This window comes from Cornus florida, unplaced genomic scaffold, assembly GCF_030987335.1.
Source record: "Cornus florida cultivar Cherokee Brave unplaced genomic scaffold, ASM3098733v1 CherokeeBrave_3.0.0_Hap2_Chr02, whole genome shotgun sequence".
NCBI lineage: Eukaryota > Viridiplantae > Streptophyta > Magnoliopsida > Cornales > Cornaceae > Cornus > Cornus florida.
Window position 1 is genome coordinate 90,097,777 of NW_026775572.1, and position 23,337 is coordinate 90,121,113.

A 23,337-nucleotide genomic window follows, 5' to 3' on the forward strand; every position below is an offset into this window, starting at 1 on the left:
TGGCGAGACCCTTACGAGTCGCAACTGAATGGTGGTGTGGGCGAGATTCCTTTGGTGGAACTCAAAAATTTTACAGTGTATCTGGGGGTGTTGTAGTTCAGGGCACCTGGAGGAACTCTGGCAAGGTGTATCGGAAGGAAGGAAGCCAGTAAAGTGTTGGGCAAAATTCACGGGCACACATGTGGTGACAATTCTTTAAGCTTATACTGAAGAATACAAAGGCAGGGATACTATTGGCCGACGATGCAAATGAGGCAGCGGCTATTCAGAAAGCATGTCGCAATTGCCGAGAGCTGTTCAAAGGGAACCAACATGTGGCCAATGTCAAGGAAGACTGGAGACACAAGTATGTGGAGTATCTCGAAAACCGATCGCTCCCGTAGGAGCTTGGAGAGGCTGCCCTACTCAAAAGGGAGGCGAGCCGATTCTTCATTTGCAGTGGCGAACTAATGAGGCGAGGCTTTGATGGTAAGGCCAAACGGTGCGTCAGTTTGGCCGAAGCTCGTGAAGTTTTGAAGTAAGCTCACAATGATGAACACCAAGGGTGGAAGAAATTATACAATCGCATTATACAACTGGGCTATTATTGGCCTACTATGCAAGCTGACAGCAAAGATTACGCCCGAAAGTATCGAGAATGCCAACTCCACAACAATGCCATCCACACCCCAGCTGTGGAACTCATCCCACAGACGCACCTTGGCCATTCCACACTTGGGCTATGGATTTGATAAGACCAATCTCACCCAAGTCCAAAAAAAACGCCCTACTATCCGAAAGCAATGGGCAAGCAGAGGCCACCAATAAGACACTGATTCGAATCCTGAGTTGAACATTGAAGGAGCAGCATGACAAGTGGGTCGAGCAGTTGCCACTCGCATTTTGGGCATACCGTACCACAACAAGAGGAGCTACTGGCGCAACGCCATTCTCCCTGGTGTATGGAACAAAAGCGGTGCTCCCGGTTGAAATAGCAGTTCCTTCCGAAAGTCTAGCCGAGCGGAGCCAGCTGCAGTTCGACCATCGGATTGGGGAGCTCGAGGGGCTTCAAGAGCAGAGGGAGCAGGCGAAGAGCAAAATGGTGGTTTACTAAAGGAGGGTGGCTCGGGCTTACAATGCCACCATTCGACCTCGAGCATTTCAAGAGGGCGACCTGGTTTTAAAGACTGCGACATATGTGATGCGGAACTTGTCTGCACCAAAGTTCACACTAAAGTGGGAGGGTCCCTTCGAGGTAAGGGCTGCCAGCTCTAGTGGGTATTACAATATTGGAAGGATTGGAAGCAAAAAGATTTTGGGCACGTTAAATGCCAAATAGTTAAAGAAATACTATTCCTAATTTGAAAGCCTCATTCGAGGCACTGTTATTGTATACAAGAACTCGTGTAAGATGTTAAGAAAGGCTCAAGGGGCCCTGCGCTTTACTCTTGTTTTCTAATGACTGGCATGTTTCTACTCTTTTTCTTTCCTGAATCAAAATTCCTGGTTGGCCCTATCTCTGGTAGAGGTCATGCAAGAAAAGCACTGATCATTTGTGAGAGCCTCTGGGCTATTTCGACTTTGGAAAAGATTACTTGTAGCAACCATGGTATCACCTGGCCTTGGCTAAAAGCCATTCATGATTTCTGATTCATTTAATAACTTGCAAAGGTCATCTATAATAATTTTCATAAGAGGAAAGATGGACGATAATAAAAAAACTGTTCTATTAATAAAAAGATCATCATATTTTTCAAAGTCTACAAATTATATGAATTGACATTCTCAGAATACCTTGGTACAAGGTGTTACAATATCAGGGCAAATCACCCAAAACTAAGACAGCAGGACCGAGTTGAGATGAGCTGCGCTCGATCTCATCCTTTAAAGAAACAATGTACTGTTCTCTCGAGTCCACCTGCTCCTGCAACTCGGCCAAGCGAATCTTTTCATTATATAGCACTCCTTCCTCTTCGATGACCTGATCGCGAAGGTCTTTTATTTCTTCTACCATTTTCTCACATTCCCCCAAGGCCTTAATCCGCAAAAGGATGTCGCGGGCCCAGCCTACGTCGATCTGCGCTCGGCACAAATTAGTAAGGAGACGATCGAGGGAATTAAAATCTTTCTTAGCCAAGGTACGATCTCGGGCTTCTCGAAGGCCAATCACCAACTCACATGTGGTTTTATAAGCAAAGTCCAGGAACAAAGGCAACATCCCTTCAAGATCCCCAAAGGTCTGGGGGTATTTTACTTGAACCTCGTCCAAAATTTTAGCCTCGGCGGCGAAAACGGTGATCCCACCCCACACCACTGGTAAAGGGTCGCCCATCTCTTGACCTAATTTTGAGGGATTTGAGGTCTGACCTCCTGTTTGTAAGTCAACTCTCTCGGTTATATCCTCATTGGAGGCTGGCCGAATCGATCCGTTACCCTCAGTTTGGTTGATTTCATTCCTCGAATTGTTCGACTCTGAGGTTTCATCACTGGACGAGTTACCACTGGCATTCGAGCTCTCCATTTCATCTAAACCATTATCCTCAGGAAGAGATCTGATGGGTAAATCTACCATCTGCTGTAACTCGGCAATAGGCTCTCGAGGTAGCACATGAACAACCTCGACCTGCGAACTGGTGTCACTGTCCTTACCCCCACGACCAGGGAAACGACCCTCTGAATCAGCTGCCGCTTCAGCTGCGTCAGACGTAGCTACCTCGGCACCTAAGGGATGGATAACCAATTGTTAAAAAAAAAGGGGGGGGGGGGGGGGGGAGGGGAGGGGAAAGAGAAAGATTGTACCTCCTCCTTGGGATGACGAACAACTTGGGCTTCGCTCGATGTTAACAATTCCTATAGCAAGATCCACCGAGGTATTAACCTCCCCAGTCTCCTCGTCGAACCTACCCAAACTGCGGGCTAGGGGGATCAACTCTTTGCCCACCCCGTGCTGCAAAGGAAGAGGGTTCAAGTCAGAAGACAGTATCTCGCTCTCCGCGCGCTCAGGGTCCTCCAGAATGCTTGCCAAAGTATGAAGAGGGTCAGAGGGAACGGCCAGGCCGACATCCGCCTCAGGAGCGCGAAGAACACTGCTAGTAGGCGCGGACGTTGCAGTTCTTTTTGGATGAGTAGCTCGAGACCTTGTTCTCAAAGGAACCCCAGCTCGGGTGGGCGAATGAGGGATCTCGGAAGAAACAAGATCCTTTGCAACAGTGGGAGTCTTTGAAACATCCTATAAAAAGGGAGATGAAGAATAAACTGGTCAGTATGGAGTTGGTAAGAAAGCAGAGGTAGAATTCGTCTTTTACCTTAGCTTGCTTCGAAGACACGGTTGCAGGTATGAAGGTGCTAACATCTTGATCTGCCTTGCGTTTGTCCTAGCGCGCCTTAGTAGCACTGAGGGCTATCACGGGTGCCGTTGTAGTCGGCAAGAGCAGAGGAAGTAAGCTGTTGTGCTGCAAGGTTTACCCCTCGCGGATACAGATGTATTTTTGAAGGTGCGGAACGAGACGTCACCTTTCAGCAGGGCTCGAGTAGGGACAGGGATAGGAGTGCTACTTACGAACTTCCTAAAAGAAAGAATTATCTCCTTCCAATAGGCCCTCGTCTTTTCAGCCCATCTCCCAACCCTAAGAGTAGAGGGCACATGAAGAATTTGGCGATCCCCAAGGAGTTCTGCCTCTTCAAAATCAAGGAAACACAAAAAGCCTAGAGCATAGGTGCTGTGATCCTGTCGCGCCCCATAGCCATAATCCCTTGGAAGTCCTTGATCTAACCCAAATTATCGAGCCACCCTGTGAGGGTTGTAAACCTTACCTATGCCCGAGTGAAGGGGAAGAAGCGCGGGAAGATAGCCAGGCAGGGTCATGGCTATAATAATCAAGGCTGGAGTACACTTCAAAGACTTGTCCAAAATCACCATGCCGTCCTTCGACGCACAGCACTCGACGCGAGGTCCATAGGTGTATGGGCGAGCTACAAAGCAACTCTCCCTGTCAATAAACTCCGATAATTTCTTTTTCGTGCTAAGTTTGTGCCACTAGAAAGATTGCTTCAAGCCGCGGTCATGTGCCAACGTGTTTAAACGAGGACCATACTTTGGGAAGTGTTCGTACAAGAACATCTGAAGAAAAATTGCGTTAACAGGAGAAACCACGGTCATGCGACCCACGGAGCGCTCCATGCGGGCATGCGCCAAGTCGAGCTCATGGTAGAGAGTACCCAAGAACAGAGCGGCCAAAGGTAGGCTTTTGCTATAAGATAGCCTGACGGCCAAAGGGATGAGGTCAGGACAAGGCCCGTCATCAGGGGGCCCCAGAAAAACAAATCTGGATAGCCACGACAAGATATATGCAGCAAGGCGAGCTGAGTCCTTGCACTTCGGGCCACTGAATGACTCATCCTCTTCTTGACCCTGGGGGGGGAAGGGAAGTCTCGGAAATAATAACGCAAAAGTGATACAAACGTGCACTTCTTGCCTGTCTCCGGGAACTCCTCGAGAAGTCCAGTATCTTGATAGCGCAAGGCTATCTTACCTGCCGAGGTAACACCTTTGCGAAGCTTGGAGGCAAGTTTGACCTCGTCTTTAGGGATGAACCAAGAGCTAGGGTCATACTCACCAAATACGTTCAGGCATATAAGCTGCACTACATCCTCCAAAGTAGGGGTGAATTATCCCCAAGAGGTGATAAAGGTATGGGTATCTCGGCTTTACTGAGATAGCAGGAGGGCGAGATCGTAGACATCCCGAGGTATGGTTAGCTCCCGAGTGTTTCGGATAGCATCTGTAATTTTCGAAGCCTACAAAATCCCTGAGAACTCACCATCAGATAGAATCGTGTCTGTCCATAACTCCCACCCTCGTCCATGACTGGTTTGACTCGTAAAGGCAATGTTGGAGTGAGGGAAGTCACCACGCTTTACCCTAAATCGTAAAATCGATTTGGGCTGAATGGGCACACCGGTGAGTGCGTAAGGCTCTCCCTCGAACAAGAGTGTGCTTGCCGGAGCCTCATTTACCTCGCTTAATACATCACTGTTAACCCAGAAGGTGTCGCTTGGACCAAAGTATGGGGCAACTCGCCATTCATTCAAAGGAGGGACGTCGGGAACATCATCGCAAATTGCTATTGCCTTGTTTTGAACAAGAAGTTTTTACGAGGAGCGAGCAAGGATGAGTGGACGAATGTTGTTGGTGCCTTTAAAAAAAATGCGTGTTTTAGAATGACTTAAATATGGGGGCTCAGCATCCTAAGCGTCGCGCCTCCGGCTGACAAAATGACGTGACTCGAGACCTGAAACGTCTTAACCTGACACACCAATAAAAGGGCGACACGTGGATCGAGAAACTAAGGCCACACGACCCCTGAAGTGATATGACTGTTTAGTACTTAAAAGACATGACCCTTCGGTGACCCTTCAGTGGGAGCAATAATAAAAAATTAAATTAGTGGTTTGCTCGAGCCCCTCTCTCGACGACCTTGAGCAGGGGGGCAAAATGTTGATGACCGCGCCACGATAGCTGACTAAGTGGAGCCACCTCTGCAACATAGGCACAATTGGCCAGTGCTGACCTGGCGTGCCCACGGTGGATTAGGTATTCTCGATCTACCTATCCAATAACAGAACTCACTGGTCGAGGGAGGGGTCGCTACCCTTCCTCTACTGTGGACGCGCCCCGCTCCAGTCGGATGGGCTCCTCCCCCCTTGGCTCGCTCGAGGGTGCTCTCTGAAAGAGCAACCTCGACTAACCTGTTTATATATTTCCTTTCTTGGCAAAGAAGACCCCGGGATAGAACTGGGATGGGAACCTGCGAGGTCATGAAGGCAGGACCTCGAAAGGGGCCTATCCCCAGTGAAGCACGGGAATCTGAGGACATGTAGATAGGTGGTTGAGATTTAAGGGGTCGCCTCAGTCCGAGGCCAGCACAAGGGGGAAAGGATACCCGGTACCTAAGCTCGAGCGATGAAGGATAAGAAACGCATTAATTGCGAAAGACATTTGATAAGACCCGCATTAATTAGGGAACGCCGTTACCTCATTTGACCGAGGGGCAAAGCGCCGTGACCCATCCATTATTGTCTCATCCGTCAGACGAAGAGGCTATCGAACCTTTGGATAAGAGCGGGCTCAGCTAAAGGACTAAAAGGCTTTGATCGAGGAGGTAAACGCTATAAATAGGGGTGTTAATCAGCCTTAAATGAATCAACCACCACATTAACAATTATTCTCTGATAAGCTCGAGTTTGTATGGTACCGAGGTCGGCCTTCCCTTTCTTAATCTTCATACCTAGAGAATCCCTTATGTTGCTTGGATCTCCACTTGGATGCTGATCTCAGATCTTTTGGCTTACGTAGAACGATCTCCTCATCTTGCTCACGAACTACCATCAACAGTGTGTAATTCAAGATCTACAGCCAGTTAAAAAGGAAAAGTCAGAAGCTTTGTTTTCATAAAAAATTGTATAAGTTGATATGATCTTGATTGAATAGACTGAAGTAGGAAATCAGTTGTAAAAGCAACTTGCTAACAAGTGTATTTCTTTCAAGGTGTGTTAGGTTGGCAGCCAAAAAGAAAAAAAGTCTTTTATCTATAAAACTACTTTGGAATAATTTAATAAGGATTGTAGGAATAAGAGATCTGCCACAAAATTTAGGGCGTGTGAAGGTCACGCACCCTATATAGATTGAGTGCGAAAATCTTTTAGTCTGTATGCTATTGTACCTATATGTGATATTAGTAAGAAGTAAAGTCAATACTAGCTGCTATGTTTGTGTGACGCAGTCTCCAAGGTGAAACGAGTTTATTGTAAAATGAAGGTGTGGGGCTCAAGTTTGTGAGAGATTTTGCAGCAGTCAGAAAATATATATATGTCAGAAAAATATATATATCATTGATGTTGAGCATGTCATGTGACGTGTAATTTATTGAGAGAAGTCAGCATTATTTTGCTAAAGATACAGATACGTGTGTATATATATACACACGCATACGTGTGATCTAAAAAAAAACAAAGATCGGAGCCAAATATATATAATACCATCAGTGTTGGCCAAATAAATTTTTGAAGATTGTGTAGCCGGCTAACTCATGCAGTGTGTAAAGTTGGACCTATTGTCTAAATGAATGTAGGCTAAAATAGTGAAACGAAAAGTTTGACATGGATGTGAAAGGCTAATTGACCCTACTCCTGTGAACTGTTGCATCCGGCATATCTTTTGAAGATAAATTCGAAGTATTATGAAAATTTTTAGTAAGTAGACTTGATAAAAAAAATAATAATAAAAATAAATAAAATCTTAGGCATAAAGCAATAGTTCTTTTACAAGATTGTATGCTAAAGGTCACTTTTACCATCATTATCACAATGCTTCGTTTATGGAAATAAAAGGACCAGATGCGAGGTAAATACAAATGCATGTATATACATATGTATAACACTGTATGAGATTATAATAAGGTGTAGGTAGTCCTTATAATAGTGGGTGATATTGCTTGCAAGTTGTAAAATCAATAATAGGGAGATGACATAGAACATGGGTTCTCTTAAATTTTCCCAGACTACTGGTCAAAATAATCTGGAATACTTGAACCAGTCTTTAAATTAACCTGATTGTAGGTCATGAAAAAGAGGTATATATATATATATATATATATCTTTGTGTATACATATGTGTAGGATTTGAAGAACAGAAAGTCATCTCAAGTGATTTACAAATGGGTGTAATAATCAAAGTGGCTGACAGTGCCAAAAAATGCAAAGAAATGAAGAGGCTTAAGGTATGGAACGAGCTCACCAGAATGAGGTAGAAAACCTCAAGCTCTAGAGGTGTATTGTAGAAGGATGGTCACCTGAGTCTCTCGGCTTTATGTTGATATCCCCAGCGGAGTCGCCAAATTGTAGGGGTTCGTTTTCGTAACACAATAAAATACATATAAATGGTGATATCATACACAAATCTGAGGGATCTAGACAACATAATAGAATTCGAGGTGGACTAAGAGAGGTGAAAGCACAGGCAAACTCGAGAGAGAGAGGGTGAAGATAGCAGTGTAGTAGCACACCATTGACTCCCTTGATGAAGGAGTATGAAGAAAGCACGAGAGGTTATTTAATCCTCCCCTTTTTTGTTCCTCCTCCACTTGGTCTTGGAACACATCCTTATATAGGACAAGTGAGAGGTTGAGTGATGTCATATGACATCATAAGTGCAACCTATTAACATTATAAAATAATGTTAATCAAGATGGTCTAAAATGTATGGGTGTCAAAATGGTGTCTCTCTCTCTACGAATCCGGCCGAGTGTCAACTCGACGAGCCCTAAACTTCATCCGCCAAACCAAGAACCTCCTCGGATCCCAAGTAATCATGAGTCCTGCTCCCAACTCAGGTCTTTAAGTTTTCGATCTTTTGTTTGAGGTATACTGACTTGGTAAGTGTCACATAATTTAGACCGTTTGACCGTTAAACTTGAGGGCCATCGTTTCTAATGTAGCGTCGCTTGTTAACCATTTAACCAAGCTTTGTGGGCCATTGTTGATGATGTGGCATAGTCTGTTGACCGTTTGACCAAGAAATGTGGGCCATCTGAAGTGAGATATATTCAACACTCACAACTAGCAACAATTCCTAACTTGCGCACAGTGGCGTTAGGGTTTGTTTTCTCTGATTTTGCAGGAAAGTTAGGGGTGGATTGTAGAGAGAGGGAGAGCTGGTGGTGGATTCTATGGGCGGTGGTGGTGGTTTGTTTGGGAAGAAGAAAATTATTATATATATATATATATATATATATATCTGAAATATAAAAAATTATTTTTTAATATTTTAAAATTACTAATTGAGATGTCTTGTTGGAGGGCAATATATATATATATATTTCCAAGTCAGCAAAATCATTGATAAGATGGTGTGACTTGTCAAATTTTCATTGGATATGGAAATTACAATGGCCATGTCAACAATTAAAGTGGATAGCACATGAAACTATGCAGTTTAATTAATGGTCAAAATGGTAATTTCATTTTTTAGTTAACAGTTGATTAGCCGTACGGGGTTAAGTGCAACAAGGGGTTAAGTGCAACAATCTTATAGTTTAGGGGTATTTTTTAGTTGAGGAGGGTTTCTTGCAATCAGCTCATAGTTGAGGGGGATTTAATGCAATTAACCCTAAATTATTAAATCAAATTTTGAAAGAATATGGCTACTCAAAAGGTGTTGTATTGTTGGCTTGTCAGACTTTATTAGTGAATGGATTTTTAGAAATATTGTTGCGAAATTAAACTGAAAATACAACACCTTTTGAGTAGTCATTATTTTTCAAACACACGCAATAAGAATACACAGATTTTACTTGATTTATCTAAAATTCAGAGTTACAACTAAGGGTTGCAGGGATTTCATTATGATCAAAATAATATCAGATACTAAATAAATACCCTAGCATTAGGTCAGCATAAAAAGTGCAAAAATTACCAAAATACCCCTCTAAGTACAGTATCTATCAGCTCCACCCTACCATCAAGTATCATCACATGAAGTCCCCGCTATTCTAACAAGAGCTATCTTAAGTATTTTTCTATTGGTTCTAGTCATTATCAAAGAAGGCTCCTATATGACTTGATACCAGTAAAAGGACAGTCTTGGCATTACACTTTGATTTGCAAGATTAATAACCCTCCCAGGCCCCCGGATAAAAGGGGGAAAAAAAAAAAGATGGTAAAATTTATTAAAATTAATTAAAATTAATTACATATAATATCATAGAGAATCATCTTCTAAGTTGGTTTTAGTTCTCACAAATATCATATTATAAATTTTGGTTTGGCCAAATTGAAATGATTGTACATATTTGACACTCGGGCTTTTACATGCTCAGCACTCTTTGTGCTGTGTTTCAAATCAGATATAAGTGCACTATATACACACACAGATATGCATGTATTATATTCTTCCACTGTTAGTGGCACTCGCAATTTGTTTCCCTCCATAATTGTTGTGAGGCATTTGATTCCCTTACATATAGTGAGCCTTTCTCTTTCAGATAGTGAGCCTTCTGCTGAGCTTTACATCCGTTGATGTCAATGCCATTAATAATCAGTTTGAAGCAGCAATGGATTTAGCTGATAAACTCCCGTACGGAGAACCGGCATTGGAAATAAAGGAAGCTCTAGCGGAGGTTGGCGCCAAGTGGATGAAACAATGGAACTCAAAAGGACAGTGAGTGATATAAAGCATGAAGTGCACTCTCAACACATTCAAAACGAGAAAACGAACAGACGAGTTTCTGGTATCGCTAAAGAACTCAAGAAAATTCACAGGGAAGCTGTCCAAAATACTGTTAATTCCGTGACGGTTGCTGCTGTTTTATTTGCCTCCATAGCTTTCTTGGCTATATTCAACTTGCCTGGCCAATATCGAATGGTTGGACCCGAAACCGGGAAGGCTAACATAGCTGGCACTGCTGCATTCCGAGTGTTCTGCCTCTTGAACGCAACATCCCTCTTCATATCTTTATCTGTCAACGTGGTTCAGATCACTCTTGTTGCTTGGGACACAAAGGCACAAAAACAGGTTGTTTCGGTAATCAACAACCTAATGTGGGTTGCCTGCATCAGCATTTTAGGAGCTTTCCTGTCGATTGCATTTGCAGTCGTGGGAAAACAAAGCTCGTGGATGGCCATTACTATTACCGCAGTGGGAACACCAATTCTTTTGGGGACTCTTGCTCACTTGTGTTACTTTATTTTCCGGCAACATTTTGGGATGTTTGGCAATGATTCTCAGAGGCGCATAAGAAGAGCAAGTGGAAGCAAATCTTTCTCATGGTCTTACTCTGCTAATATCAGTCTGACTATGAGAAGATATATGCACTGTGACACTATATCACAACAATCAACATCGCAGAGAGAGTATGGGAAAAGCATTATTAAGCTGTATTATATTAGTCCATAACTCCCCGGGGTTTCAGCATTATGCAGGTGTTTTTGTTTTGATGTTGTTGAAAGCAGATTTGGTTTCTTGTGATCTTCATAAGAATCGCAGATAAAAGGATGTAGATTTATTGTATTATACATTATGTAAACATGTTGCAAGAAATAGGTCTTTTGTATATCCGTATGTAAACATGTCACTTTGTAGGTTTTAGTTGATGACTAGCTTGCTCAGAACTTGGTATCACTGTGGAACCTGATCCAATGGAGTTGATTACAAATTTAGGTACCTTTAGTACCAAATACTTGTAAGCTAGTGTATCTCTCCTATGGCTCAAAGTGAAAACTTATCATAAAAGACAAATGAGTGTTTGAGTTTCTTGTCGAAGAAGTAAAAAGTAAAAAATAAAAAGAAGTGAAAAGTAAAAACTAAAAAATTGTCGTGTTTACCCATAAGCCTGGCTTTGTAGCTTGAGCTGAAGTCCTTTCTCAACCTTGGGGGGCTAGTAGGGCTTTTAAAAAGTCTTCAAATGCTTGAATAATATACTTTACATGTGGTTCGTTTTTAAAATCAGAAAACAATTTCATATTCACTCAACCAGTATTAATTAAAAAATTCTCCACTAGATTGTGAAAAACAATTTAAGAAATTTTTAGATATTCAATCTCATACTTCATCGGAGCAACTTTCTTGACAAGAAGTTCGTAATTCTGTACTGTAACATTACCAAAATTATCAGTCTCAGTTCTTTTTTCATTTGGAATGAATATGAAGAAATCGTACACAAAATTAGTCCCATATAACTTGTTCTCTTACTCTTAAAGTAAAGTTTGTAAACATATCTGAAAAATCCTAACTTGGCAATTTCATTAAATTTCTCATCTTCTTTAGCACTTTCTTCATTTTTAACTTCTCTATCTTCAACTTTTTTAACAACTTCATTCTTCTTTATTTTCTAAATCTCTTCTTTGACAGCATTCTTTATATTTTCATATTCACCTTTTCAAGTTTTTTTTTTCAAAAGGTCTCACCATTCAAGTCTTATAATTCAGAAAAATATAGGGATTGAAATTATATTCCAATATGATTCACTGATGGGGTTAGGTACAATTTATAGAATACAAACCTAGCTAAATTAGGTAACTAATTATATTAAGAATCGGGAAACTAATTATCTACAAATTAGCTCTAAATCAGGAAATAAATAATCTGTACAATCTCGGATTATAAGGAAGAAAATCTCAACACTCCCCCTCAAGTTGGTGCATAATGTCACACATGCCCAACTTGTCTAAATTTTTTGAAAACACTCGAGTTGAGACTGCTTTGGTGAGAATGTTAGCTAGTTGATCCTCAGATCGAATCTTAGGCAACTCTACAATTTTTCCATCCAACTTCTCCTTAATGAAGAATTTGTCTATTTCGACATACTTTGTACGATCATATTGAACTGGATTATGGACAATATCACATGCTACTTTATTGTCACAATATAGTCGAATTGATTGCCCAGGTAGATAACCCAAATCTTTCAAAAGAAATCTTAACCACGATGCTTCACAAATTCCAAGCGCCATACCTCTGAATTCAGTTTCTGCACTTAAGCGAGCAACAACATTTTGTTTCTTACTTCTCCATGTAACAAGATTACCTCCTACGAAAGTAAAGTAACCAGAGGTAGATCACCTATTATCTATGGCTCTAGCTCAGTCAGTATCAGTATATGCATCTATGCTTAATTTGATAATCAACATTTTTAGTGAATAAAATTCCTTTTCCTGGAGAAGATTTCAGATACCTCAAAATGTTCATAACTGCATTCATGTGTTGCTCTCTAGGATCATGCATAAACTGGCTAATAATACTCAATGCATAGGCTAGATCCGGTCTCGTGTGTGCTAAGTACATTAATCTTTCTTTAGTATCTTCCTTTATTAGCAGTTACTTGGTTGGACTCAACACATAACTTCAATCATTCTTCCACTGGTGTATCAGCTGGTTGACATGCTGTCATATCAGTCTTTTATAATAGATCTAAGGCATATTTTCTTTAGGATAGAAAGATTCCTTTATTAGATCGAGATACTTCAATCCCAAGAAAATATTTCAAAGGACCTAGATCTTTTATTTCAAATTCTCTGGACAAGTAATTCTTGAGAACCTTTATTTCTTTAGGATCATTCCCTGTAACCATCATGTCATCCACATATACAATGAGTGCAGTGATCTTACCCTGTTGTTTCTTCAGGAATAAAGTGTGGTCTAAATTGCTCTGATGGTAGCTAAAGGCTCTCATAGACTTTATGAACCTTTCAAACCATGCTCTCGGAGATTGTTTCAACCCATATAACGATTTCTTTAACCTACACACCTTCTGACTATGCTTTTCGGGTATTATGCATCTAGGTGGGAGATCTATTTAGACTTCTTCTGATAATTCGCCATGCAGAAAGGCATTCTTTACATCGAATTATTGCAATGGCCAATCCAAGTTCGCAGCCAAAGACAACAAGACCCGAACTGTGTTGATTTTGGTTAAGGTGCGAATGTCTTTGTGTAATCGATTCCATAGGTTTGGGTGTAACCATTTGCTACCAATCTCGCTTTAAAGTGTTCAACTGTGCCATCGGCCGCTACAAGAAGTTAGGGTTTTAGGGATAGTCCAAACTGTCCCTAAAAGCCCGGAATCCGTCCCTAAAAGTCAAATTGGTCTGTGACTAAAAGTAGCGTGCCAAAAGAGCTTTAGGGACGGTCAAAGTTGATCGTGACAAATACTTTTGACCTTTAGGGACAATCCAAACTGTCCCAAATAACACCGTCCCTAAACCTTTTTAGGGACGGTCTAGACTGTCACTAATAAGGTACGAATTAGGGACAGTTTGAAGGACTGTCCCCAATACCTACAGTATTGGGGACAGTCTATCTACAGTATTAGGGACGGTCAGACCGTCCCTAATACATTATTTTTAAATTATTGTATTTTTAAATTATAATTATTGTATTAGGGACCATCTTGTATACATGTATAAATTAAAGTGATATATAATTAATATATAAATTGTATAATTTAGTTTGATATGTTTGTTCTTTCTAAATTCGTAGATTGTGGCCAATAAAATAAATACTACACTTGCATTTGCTTCAAAACAACAATCACTGTAATTCATTACAAAATCAAACATCAGGAGCTATTATTCATTGATTATTCCACTTTGAGAACAAGAAAAATCCCATTTACCACCACCCAGAAGAAATGAAGCCCAATTAACTAAAACATTGACAAACCTATACATATATATGACCATTTATATCTGATGTAGCCCACTACAGCCACTCTTTACACAACCTTCAATGGTACCAACTCACTCTGTGTAGCATCCATCTCAAGCTTTGAAGGTATGAAACTCTTTATAAAAAAAGCAACATACAGTAGAATGATGAATAGGTAGGAAAGGCCGATCCAAAATGAAAGAATAACAAATGCATTCAATCTGTAGACATCGATCCTCACTTGATAGTACCCTGCCCAAAGCCTGCATTAACATAGCTCAAAGTTATATATATACATATATTTGTGTAGATATAGCATTGGAAATGAATCAAAGGATTATTAACTTATTTATCAGACTCAAGGATTCCTTCAGTTGATGATCTAACTCTAGAGTGTAAGTCATTTGCATCATCTGGAAAATATATATATATATATATATATATATATATATATATATATATATATATATATATATATATTCAAGATCAATTAAAGTAAGAATTTTAGTTGATAATGGTTGACCGGAGTTAGATTTGGATTTTAAACTTACTCAGTGGTGTTTTGGAAACAAAAAAGCAAGCTCTAATTACAACGTAGCACAGCAGAAGAATTAACCCTTTCATGTAGTGGAATGTCCCGTCCTACAAGACGATAGAAAGAAAATACACAAAATAATTCAACTTCTATGGAGCATCTAAAAGGACTTTAACCATGTAATAATACACAAAATACAATATAAATTTGATCCATCCTAAACCCAAAGTTCTAAATTGGCCAAAATAGTAAAAGTTATAGCCAGTTTTTACTAAATTTGCTTCAATTATACTTTTTCAAGATTCCATATCATTTTGCTAGAATTGTTTATTTAACTAGAATACCTAACAACTTTTTTTACTTTTTTTTTTACCTAGTCGAAATACATAACAACTAATTACACTAAACTAATAAATAGTATATGGTTAACAACAGCAACAACAACAGAAGCATAAGATCCATGAGAAAGATTTTATCTATATGTAAAGATCATGCAGAAAAAGATAAATATGCTGATAGATTCTTATGTAAATGCATGCAGAAGAGAGGTATGACAACAACTTTTCAATGTGGTATTTTCTGGGGAGAATGAATTAGAGGGCACACGGCATGGCACGGTCCATAACCTAGGCCAGATGCCATCCCATTTTTGGTTGAACATATGAAGGATGGTTGGACAGCAGCAAAGTTAGGTTTCCTACTGGTAACCACACCAGAATTAAAGACTCTTCCCTGCATGCCAGGCAATCAAAGGAAGATTACATATTTCAATGAATGAACAACTCCTCAACTATACCCAAGCCAAGTTAGTCATATTGTTTAAAGTGACTTCTCTTCACACTTGTAAGTCAAAACAAAAGTAAGATTGTATCAAATAATGATACCCTTGATATTAGATATATATATATATATATATATATATATGTAATACAAATATAAGTTCTATGTTTATATCTTAAAAATAATTTACAGGAAATCATATTTTTTGAAAGCTATTTTATGTCAAAAAGAACAAAAATCTGAAATTTAGCGATTAGTTCATAACAGCCCAATCTGTGAGATAAGTCCATAGCCAGATCAAGCAAATATGTTTTTAGTCTAATGCTATAAACTTTTTATATAATTCAACTACATTATCGAAAAGGAAAATTCTGAACACATCTGTTGCTAAAGTATTTGTTATAGAAAAGCACATTCTTAACACTTTTTTTTTTTTCAATTTTTTTTTCCCCTACACAAAAGATTAACCTAAGTCTATTCAAGGCAGCTGTATAGTGTATACATCACAAATTGGGTGTCTCAGGTGGATTCAGACTTAACCCAAGTTCTTGGACGGGGTTTAGATTTAACCCAGACTCTTCCTTTTCAACCCAAGCCCAACCCAGTCCAACCTCAACCAGAATGTCCGAGCCCGATCTCAGCTTCAAACAGATTTGAACCCAGCCCAACCTCAAGCAGAATGTAGAAACCCACTAGCAAGCAAAAAGAAAAAAAAAATCAGCAAGCAACTATCAGATCTAAAAAAGAAGAACAACTATCATATCCACAATTCTGCATCTACAACCTTCTCCCATCTCTCTATGAAAAAGTTCCAACCTTAGGGAAGCCGGAAAAATGATAGCTAATGAAAAATATTTATTTATATATTAATTATTAATCTGGGATTTAAACTTTCTTTACTCGCCTCTAACCTTTTAGGATGATTCCAAACTCTTTCTATTAAATTGACAACCCCAGTAAGTTTAATGCCATGTCAGGTTCAAGTGTCTAACCTTGTCTTTAGAGGATGTGTGGTTTCATATCTTCATTTAGGGGCATGAAATGACAAAGGTTGCTAATAAAGCCAAGTTTGAAATTTTGCAGCCCTAGAGACTAGAAAGTGAGTTTGGCAGCACTGAGCCAAACAGAGAAATCTCAGCAACAGAGCTCTAACACAAATAATAATAATAATAATAAAAATAAAAAATAAAAAAAGAATCATTCTACAATTCCTTTTTTTAATTTGTTGGAACTCTATAATGGCATTTTATAACTAGACTGTCCTAAGGAAAAGCTTGCGGCCTCACAAGTGATTGTTGATTACTTCTAACATTAATAAGTATATTGGAGGTTGATGATTTATTTGATCACTATCTTATTATTTGTATATTTGGCTTTTTTTATTTTTATATTTAAAGGATGACAAGGAGAGAATTCTTAGCACCTTTCAGTAAAATATAAAATATGAGCAGAATGTATCGAGTACCCTCTTTGTCACATGGCCCCAACATTTCAACAAATTATTCCCATTATATTTATTTATTTTTTAAACATAAAATGCAATGAATGAAAACCACACTTCATCCGCAACAATTCCCTACCTCCATTTGTGCACAAAAAATCAAGAATGGTCACTTAAAAGGCATGTGACCCCCTATAAACCACAAAAATGGTCACTTAAAGGCGTGTGACCCCCTATAAACCACAAAAATATTATAACATCCAAATTTCAAAATCCAACATCCTAGCTTATAGTTAACTTACAAAATTCCTCTTAGCTTTCTCGGGTGCCCATCCACCTTGTTTCTTAAAATATGTGTCCTTGTACAAACGAATAGCAGGATCCTTATCCCTTTCACAGTCCTCATCTTCCTAGCTCTGCCTTTCTTTGAGTTTGACCTGCAGTACAAAGTAATAGTGACTATTAGACAAATATATGGTTTAAAACGTAGAATATAAAATAAAAATTTGTAATTATTGTTTCATATATTACGCACATAAGCATCGTAACGTCTGACGAAAGACATTGATCCAGAATAATGTGGAACCTCATTCTTGGAACGATTTTCTTTGTTTTTTCCACTTATTTCCTAAGTAGTAATTCAAACAATATTACAAATTGGGAAACCAAAATAGCTAGTGAATGAAGTTATTATATTAAATAGTAAAAAATAAGTAGTTAAGAAATTTTGAACCTGTATTCCAAGTCCCATTTCAAAGAAGAAATCAGTGTTCACATTCAGAGTTTCTCAAACTCAAGCTGTCTTCTTCGAAGCACAATTCATTTCAAAATTCATTAAGAACCAAAAATCTCATATATATTAAGAAAACAAAAATTCTGGAAAAGCATCACTATGTTAGATTCCATTTCACAAAATTTTGCAATAAAAAATCCAACCATAGATATGTATTAAAATTCATTAAAAATAATGTCGTCCCAGGACTTATGTACAATTTTCTGCAGAAACACGTTTTCTTTGAAAATTCACCAAAAATAGCATATTAATCCAAATTACATGAATCCAAAGCCGTTTGAAAGCTAACCTACTGTACTTTGATACCAATATTTTATTAAAACAAGCACATGAACAGTCGGTATAGTTTTAAATATAATAGTAGCCAAAATTTAGTTTGAAAACAGTTTATCACAACATAATATACTCAAAAATCCATAACAAATTCAATTCTCAACCAATTTGAGTAAAATAAAACTTTGTAAACTCCTACCCAGTGTACTATAGTATCTCAAAATTTCAAAGCCAATTAACAAGTCAAAAGTATGATAAATTCAGCCCTAAACCCATACTGTTCAGTTCAATCTTCAGCACAAATATAAATTTCCAAACCCAACAAGTTTTCAGCTCATTTCACCCTTTGACAAAGTATTCGACAATTCAAACCATAGGCCAAGGATATGAAACAATAGCAGCATTTTTTCTAAATTTTTAACAAAATAAATCAAATTTTAAAAATGGTTAAGAGAGGGAAAACCTACCTCTTTGAGCCTCTTTTCCCAATTTTCCATCTCTATTTTTCTCTCTTTGTTAACCCCTATATATACTTCAGCATCAAGTTCATTACTCTCAGCTTTCTCCATCTCTTTGTACAATAAATATACCTAAATGTATATATGTCCTCCTCCAACCCAAGTGAGAAACTTCCCTTTGGAAGCTTGCTGCCTTGTGAGTATACAAGTGTACATGTAATGCTTCCTTACAAAAAACTTCTCACTATACAAGTATACATACATATGGCTTCTCTTGGAAACTGTCCACATGTTTCCCACTTTCGCAAGAACAAGGAAAATTTGAATTCAAAATTGTACCTTTTATGGGGTATTTTTAAAACCGTAAATCAATTGTTCTATAATAAAAACATCAAATTTCTAGTTTTGTCTGCACTCTACTTCCTCAATGATTCAACAAATGTATGCAAGTCAATAATCATCAAAGCCACGTAAAAGCAATCCAAATCAAACTTTGAAAGAAATTTGTATGAACATATTTAAATTAATGAAACTTCTCTAAATAATCTACTCCATCTTGCTGCTTTGACACTATTAGATAGCCATTTATTTTCTAACACATCTTCTAATTCTTTTTTTTTTTTTTTTTTTTTTTTTTTTTTTTTTGGTAATACTCATTTATCTGTCTAATAGTGCAAAGAAGAAGATTGCTTTTGCTTCCCATGAGTTTAGAAAACTTCTAATGAGCCTTATCAGTAGTACTACTGCTCTTTTTTTTTTTTTTTTCTTTTCATTTTTTTCCTTCTCTTACATTTGTGAAAAATTACATTGCAATTTTCTTGACAAAAATGATGATTTACACTCAATTATGTAGTATACTTTTCCCTAAAACTGACTTAATATAGGGAGATGGAGATCAGGGGACTAGGTTGGTTTCCACATCATCATTGTCTCCGGCAGCCAGAGTCAGCTCCTCTACCCTCTTTGATGGAACTACTAGGTTTAATTTCTCTCTGTATTTTTCTTCATTATTATTAATTTGGTATTTTTTTATTTTTGTTTACTCACAATTTTGGTATGCTTCAAGAATTTGCATACTTTATCTCACAAATCAAAATGGGTTTGATCTTCTTTTGAAGGTTGTATACCTCTTAGTTTGGCCCAAAAAGTTCTCCAAAATTTCCTGAGTGCTTTCAAGGGGATTCAAACTCACAATCTCCAAAAAGTGAGGTAAGAGTGTTACCATTAAGCCATTCCCTTGGGGTTCAGTAAAATACTTCATTAAAAATTGATTACACTCCAACAAAGTTGGGGCAATTTTTTTTTGAACTCTTACCATTACATGAGTATACAGTGGCACATTGCATTTAAAAACTTGGTTCATGGGTGTTTGTTAAGTAAGTTCCAGACTTTTAGCTAGTGATTTCAATTGAGCTAAAGACAAAAATTGTGACCTCAATGATTCTATAAGAACTTTTTTACCTTTGACTTAAAGCCAAAGGGAAGAGGTATTTTATTTTCTACTTAGCCAATCATGCTGTTTTAGCATAGTTTTGTTGTTTGAGAAATTTATGTTTTACTAAGTTTTCTTTTCTTTTTTAATTAATAACTATACTACCCTCTCTTTTTTTTCTTCTTTTTTTTACAATAAGAGCCCAAGTAGTAATTTTTGGAGAAATTTATTGAAGTACACTTCCCTTCCCCCTCCTCCTCCTCCCAAGGGATGATTAACACCATTTGCGAACACTTGGAATTGATTTAGGCATGCCACAGTTAGCAATTAGAAACAAATTGCGCTCATAACAGGTCAACTTTGATGATTAAGGGCACCCAAAACAATAATAAGGGAATATGCTCTCTGTCACTGTTTCATTGACAAGATCAAAATATGCATCAAATAATTCACATGAATATAATCTAAAAACTAAATATATTAAACCATCAAACAACATCACAGTAGTTTATCATGTAAATTGAACTTTCTTGCGGAATATGAATATATAGAGAGAGGGAAAAAAAAAGTAATTAACAAAGACGTTGAATAATTAACCTAATTAAACAAGTGTGTATATAAATTCATACACTTTTGACCTATTAAAAAGATTTCAAAAATGAATGGAAGAAAAATGAATGGAAGAAAAAGTATATTAAAACAAAATATATCCTTGTAAGAAGTGGTTTGTAGTCAGTCGTGATCTTAAAGAGAAAGATAACAGATGTTCAATAGATGAAACAAAAACGAATCAAAGAGGTAGAGAGAAGAATCTTCTGACCAATACCGTACCAAACGGTAGCCGCCGTTGAACGTTGTCAGCCTTGGCTTGTTCGTTCATCCCCCCTTCGTCAGTTGGCCGGTGTGACAAGGTCGGAGCGTTTTAGAAAGGCAAAGAGGCGGTGCGAAACTGGTTGGTTCTTAGGAAACTCGAGATTCTCTTCGAAAAATGTGTAATCCCAAACTACATGGACCATCAGATCAAGCAAAAACACAAAGATTTACAGAAATCAAAAACCCTAAAAAGCACAATCAATTATGATATCAGAACCACAAACATAGATACATTATCATACATAACATTAGAGACTGAAGGAACACATAACAGAATATATAAGGGTTTATAAAGTTCCATCACAATAGTACCTCCTGATTCTGACCGCCTCCTCCAAGTTCGAGATTCTCTTCGAAACAACAAAGAATCGCTTCTGCAAACCTGTATTTCCCACAGCGATTCAGACTCAGACCACAAGCCGACTCCAGATTTGGTGAAGATTGAATCTTGTGATTCGGTGAAGCTTGAAGCCAAAAGAATGTTTGATTAAGAACCTCTGTCTTCTGCGACAGTGGAAGAGGGTGGAAGAGCCTCTGTCTTCTGCAACGATGGAAAAGGGTGGAAGAGGATGGAAGACGGTGGAAGAGGCGTGAGGGCTTGAGCGTTCAGAACTGAAGACTAGGTATACGGATGTAATGATATATATGATTAAATGACGTAGTTTATGCCCCTCTTCAGTATTTTGTAAAATAAAATTATTTTATATATTATATTTTTGTAGCGCCAAACAAAAAATGAAGCGCCAAATGTTGTCGCCACACTATTTTTTGTGGAATTGGGGACGGGCTAGTTAAGGTTTTAGGGACAGTCTTTAGACTGTGCCAAAAAATAAGATTTTAGGGACAGTTTATGAGATTGTGCCAAAAAAATAAGGTTTTAGGGACGGGCCAGTTAGGTTTTAAGGACAGTCCTTGAAACTGTGCTAAAAAATAAGTTTTTAGGGACAGTCTTCTAGACTCTCCCTAAAACCTTATGTTTTAGGGACAGTTTTTAAGACTATTCCTAAAGGACTGTTACTAAAACCCATATTTCTTGTAATGGGCCTTATACTTTACAGTGTAAATCCATCGACATCCAACTGGTTTCTTTCCTGGTGAAGGATCAATGAGTTCCTAAGTTTCATTTTTCTGCAAAGATTTCATCTCCTCGTTCATAGCTGCTTTCCACCTAGGGTTAGCTAAGGCTTCCTACACACTGTTAAGAATAGATACAGCAGATAATTGATTTACAAATGATAAATTTGATTATGACAAATAATGGTTCGATACATAATGACTCACAGGATACTTAACTTTACTAGAAAGTTCGGGTTCATATGTAGGTTTAGGAATGCCTTTAGCGTGACGCTGTGGTAATTGTTTTCTGAGTGATACAAGTACTAAATCAGGAACATCCTCAGCAAGCGATTGGTTTGATATATCAGTTGTGAGGGACTCAAACTCGGACGACAGTGGAGTTGGCGCCATACTTTCCATTTCTAGGCATTCATCACCACTTTGATCTAAACTTATACCACTCGAATCCAATTTGCCCAATTCCTGATTTTCTGGTCCAACTTGTGAGTCATTACCATTAGAATCCAAACTTATGCTCATATCATGGTTTCTGGATTCAGGGGATTTGCCTTCCTCAGAAGTATGATAATCGTAATCAAGAAAATCATAATCTAGAGTCTGAATTTCTTTCTGATACTCCCCTTGAAGTTCAGGCTCAGAGGAAAAATACATCGAGTCTTCATGAAATACAATATCCATTGTGATAAACATTCGGCGAGTTGGAGGGTGATAACAGCGGTATCCCTTTTGATGAATAGCATATCCGAGAAAAACACATCGCAATGCTCGAGGAGTTAGCGTGTTACGTTGATGCTTATGGAGGTGTATAAATGCTACATAACCAAAGACATGAGGAGGTAAATATGAGACGGTTGGAGCAACAACTACGTTAGTGAGAGCCTGCAATGGTGTCTGGAAGTCAATAGAGCTGGAAGGTACACGATTGATTAAATATGATACAGAGGTAAGTGCTTCTCCCCAATACGATAACGACATTTGAGCTTCTATCAATGAAGCACGAACATCCTCTAATAAGTATCGATTTTTGCGCTCTATAACTCCATTGTGCTGGGGTGTATTGGAACAAGTGGTTTGATGAATAGTTCTATGTGCTTCCAAATATTGCTGAAGGTCAAAACTCTGATATTCTCCGCCATTGTCACTATGGAGAACCTGAACATGTGTATTGTATTGAGTTTCAACCATTTTATGAAACTTTTGAAACAATAAGTTCACTTCACCTTTGGACTTCATCAAGCACAACCAGGTCATCCTGGTACAGTCATCAATAAAAGTAATAAACCAACGTGATCCACCTAAAGTAGTGACTTTAGACTGACCCCAAACATCAGAATGTATAACCATAAAAGGAAGTAGACTTTTATTCAAACACAATGGAAACGAAGCGTGGTGGCTCTTTACTAGTTCACAAACATTACAGCGGAAACTAGAAAAATCAAATTTTGCAAACAAACTAGAAAATAATTTTTTCAGATAACCAAAGGAAGCATGCCCCA

General features: G+C 38.4%; 1 pseudogene; it reads left to right on the forward strand.

The window, feature by feature from the left end:
- The first annotated feature begins 7,694 nt into the window (after positions 1–7,694).
- On the forward strand, positions 7,695–10,930 carry LOC132296527 (ankyrin repeat-containing protein At2g01680-like; annotated as a pseudogene).
- Positions 10,931–23,337: the final 12,407 nt, after the last annotated feature.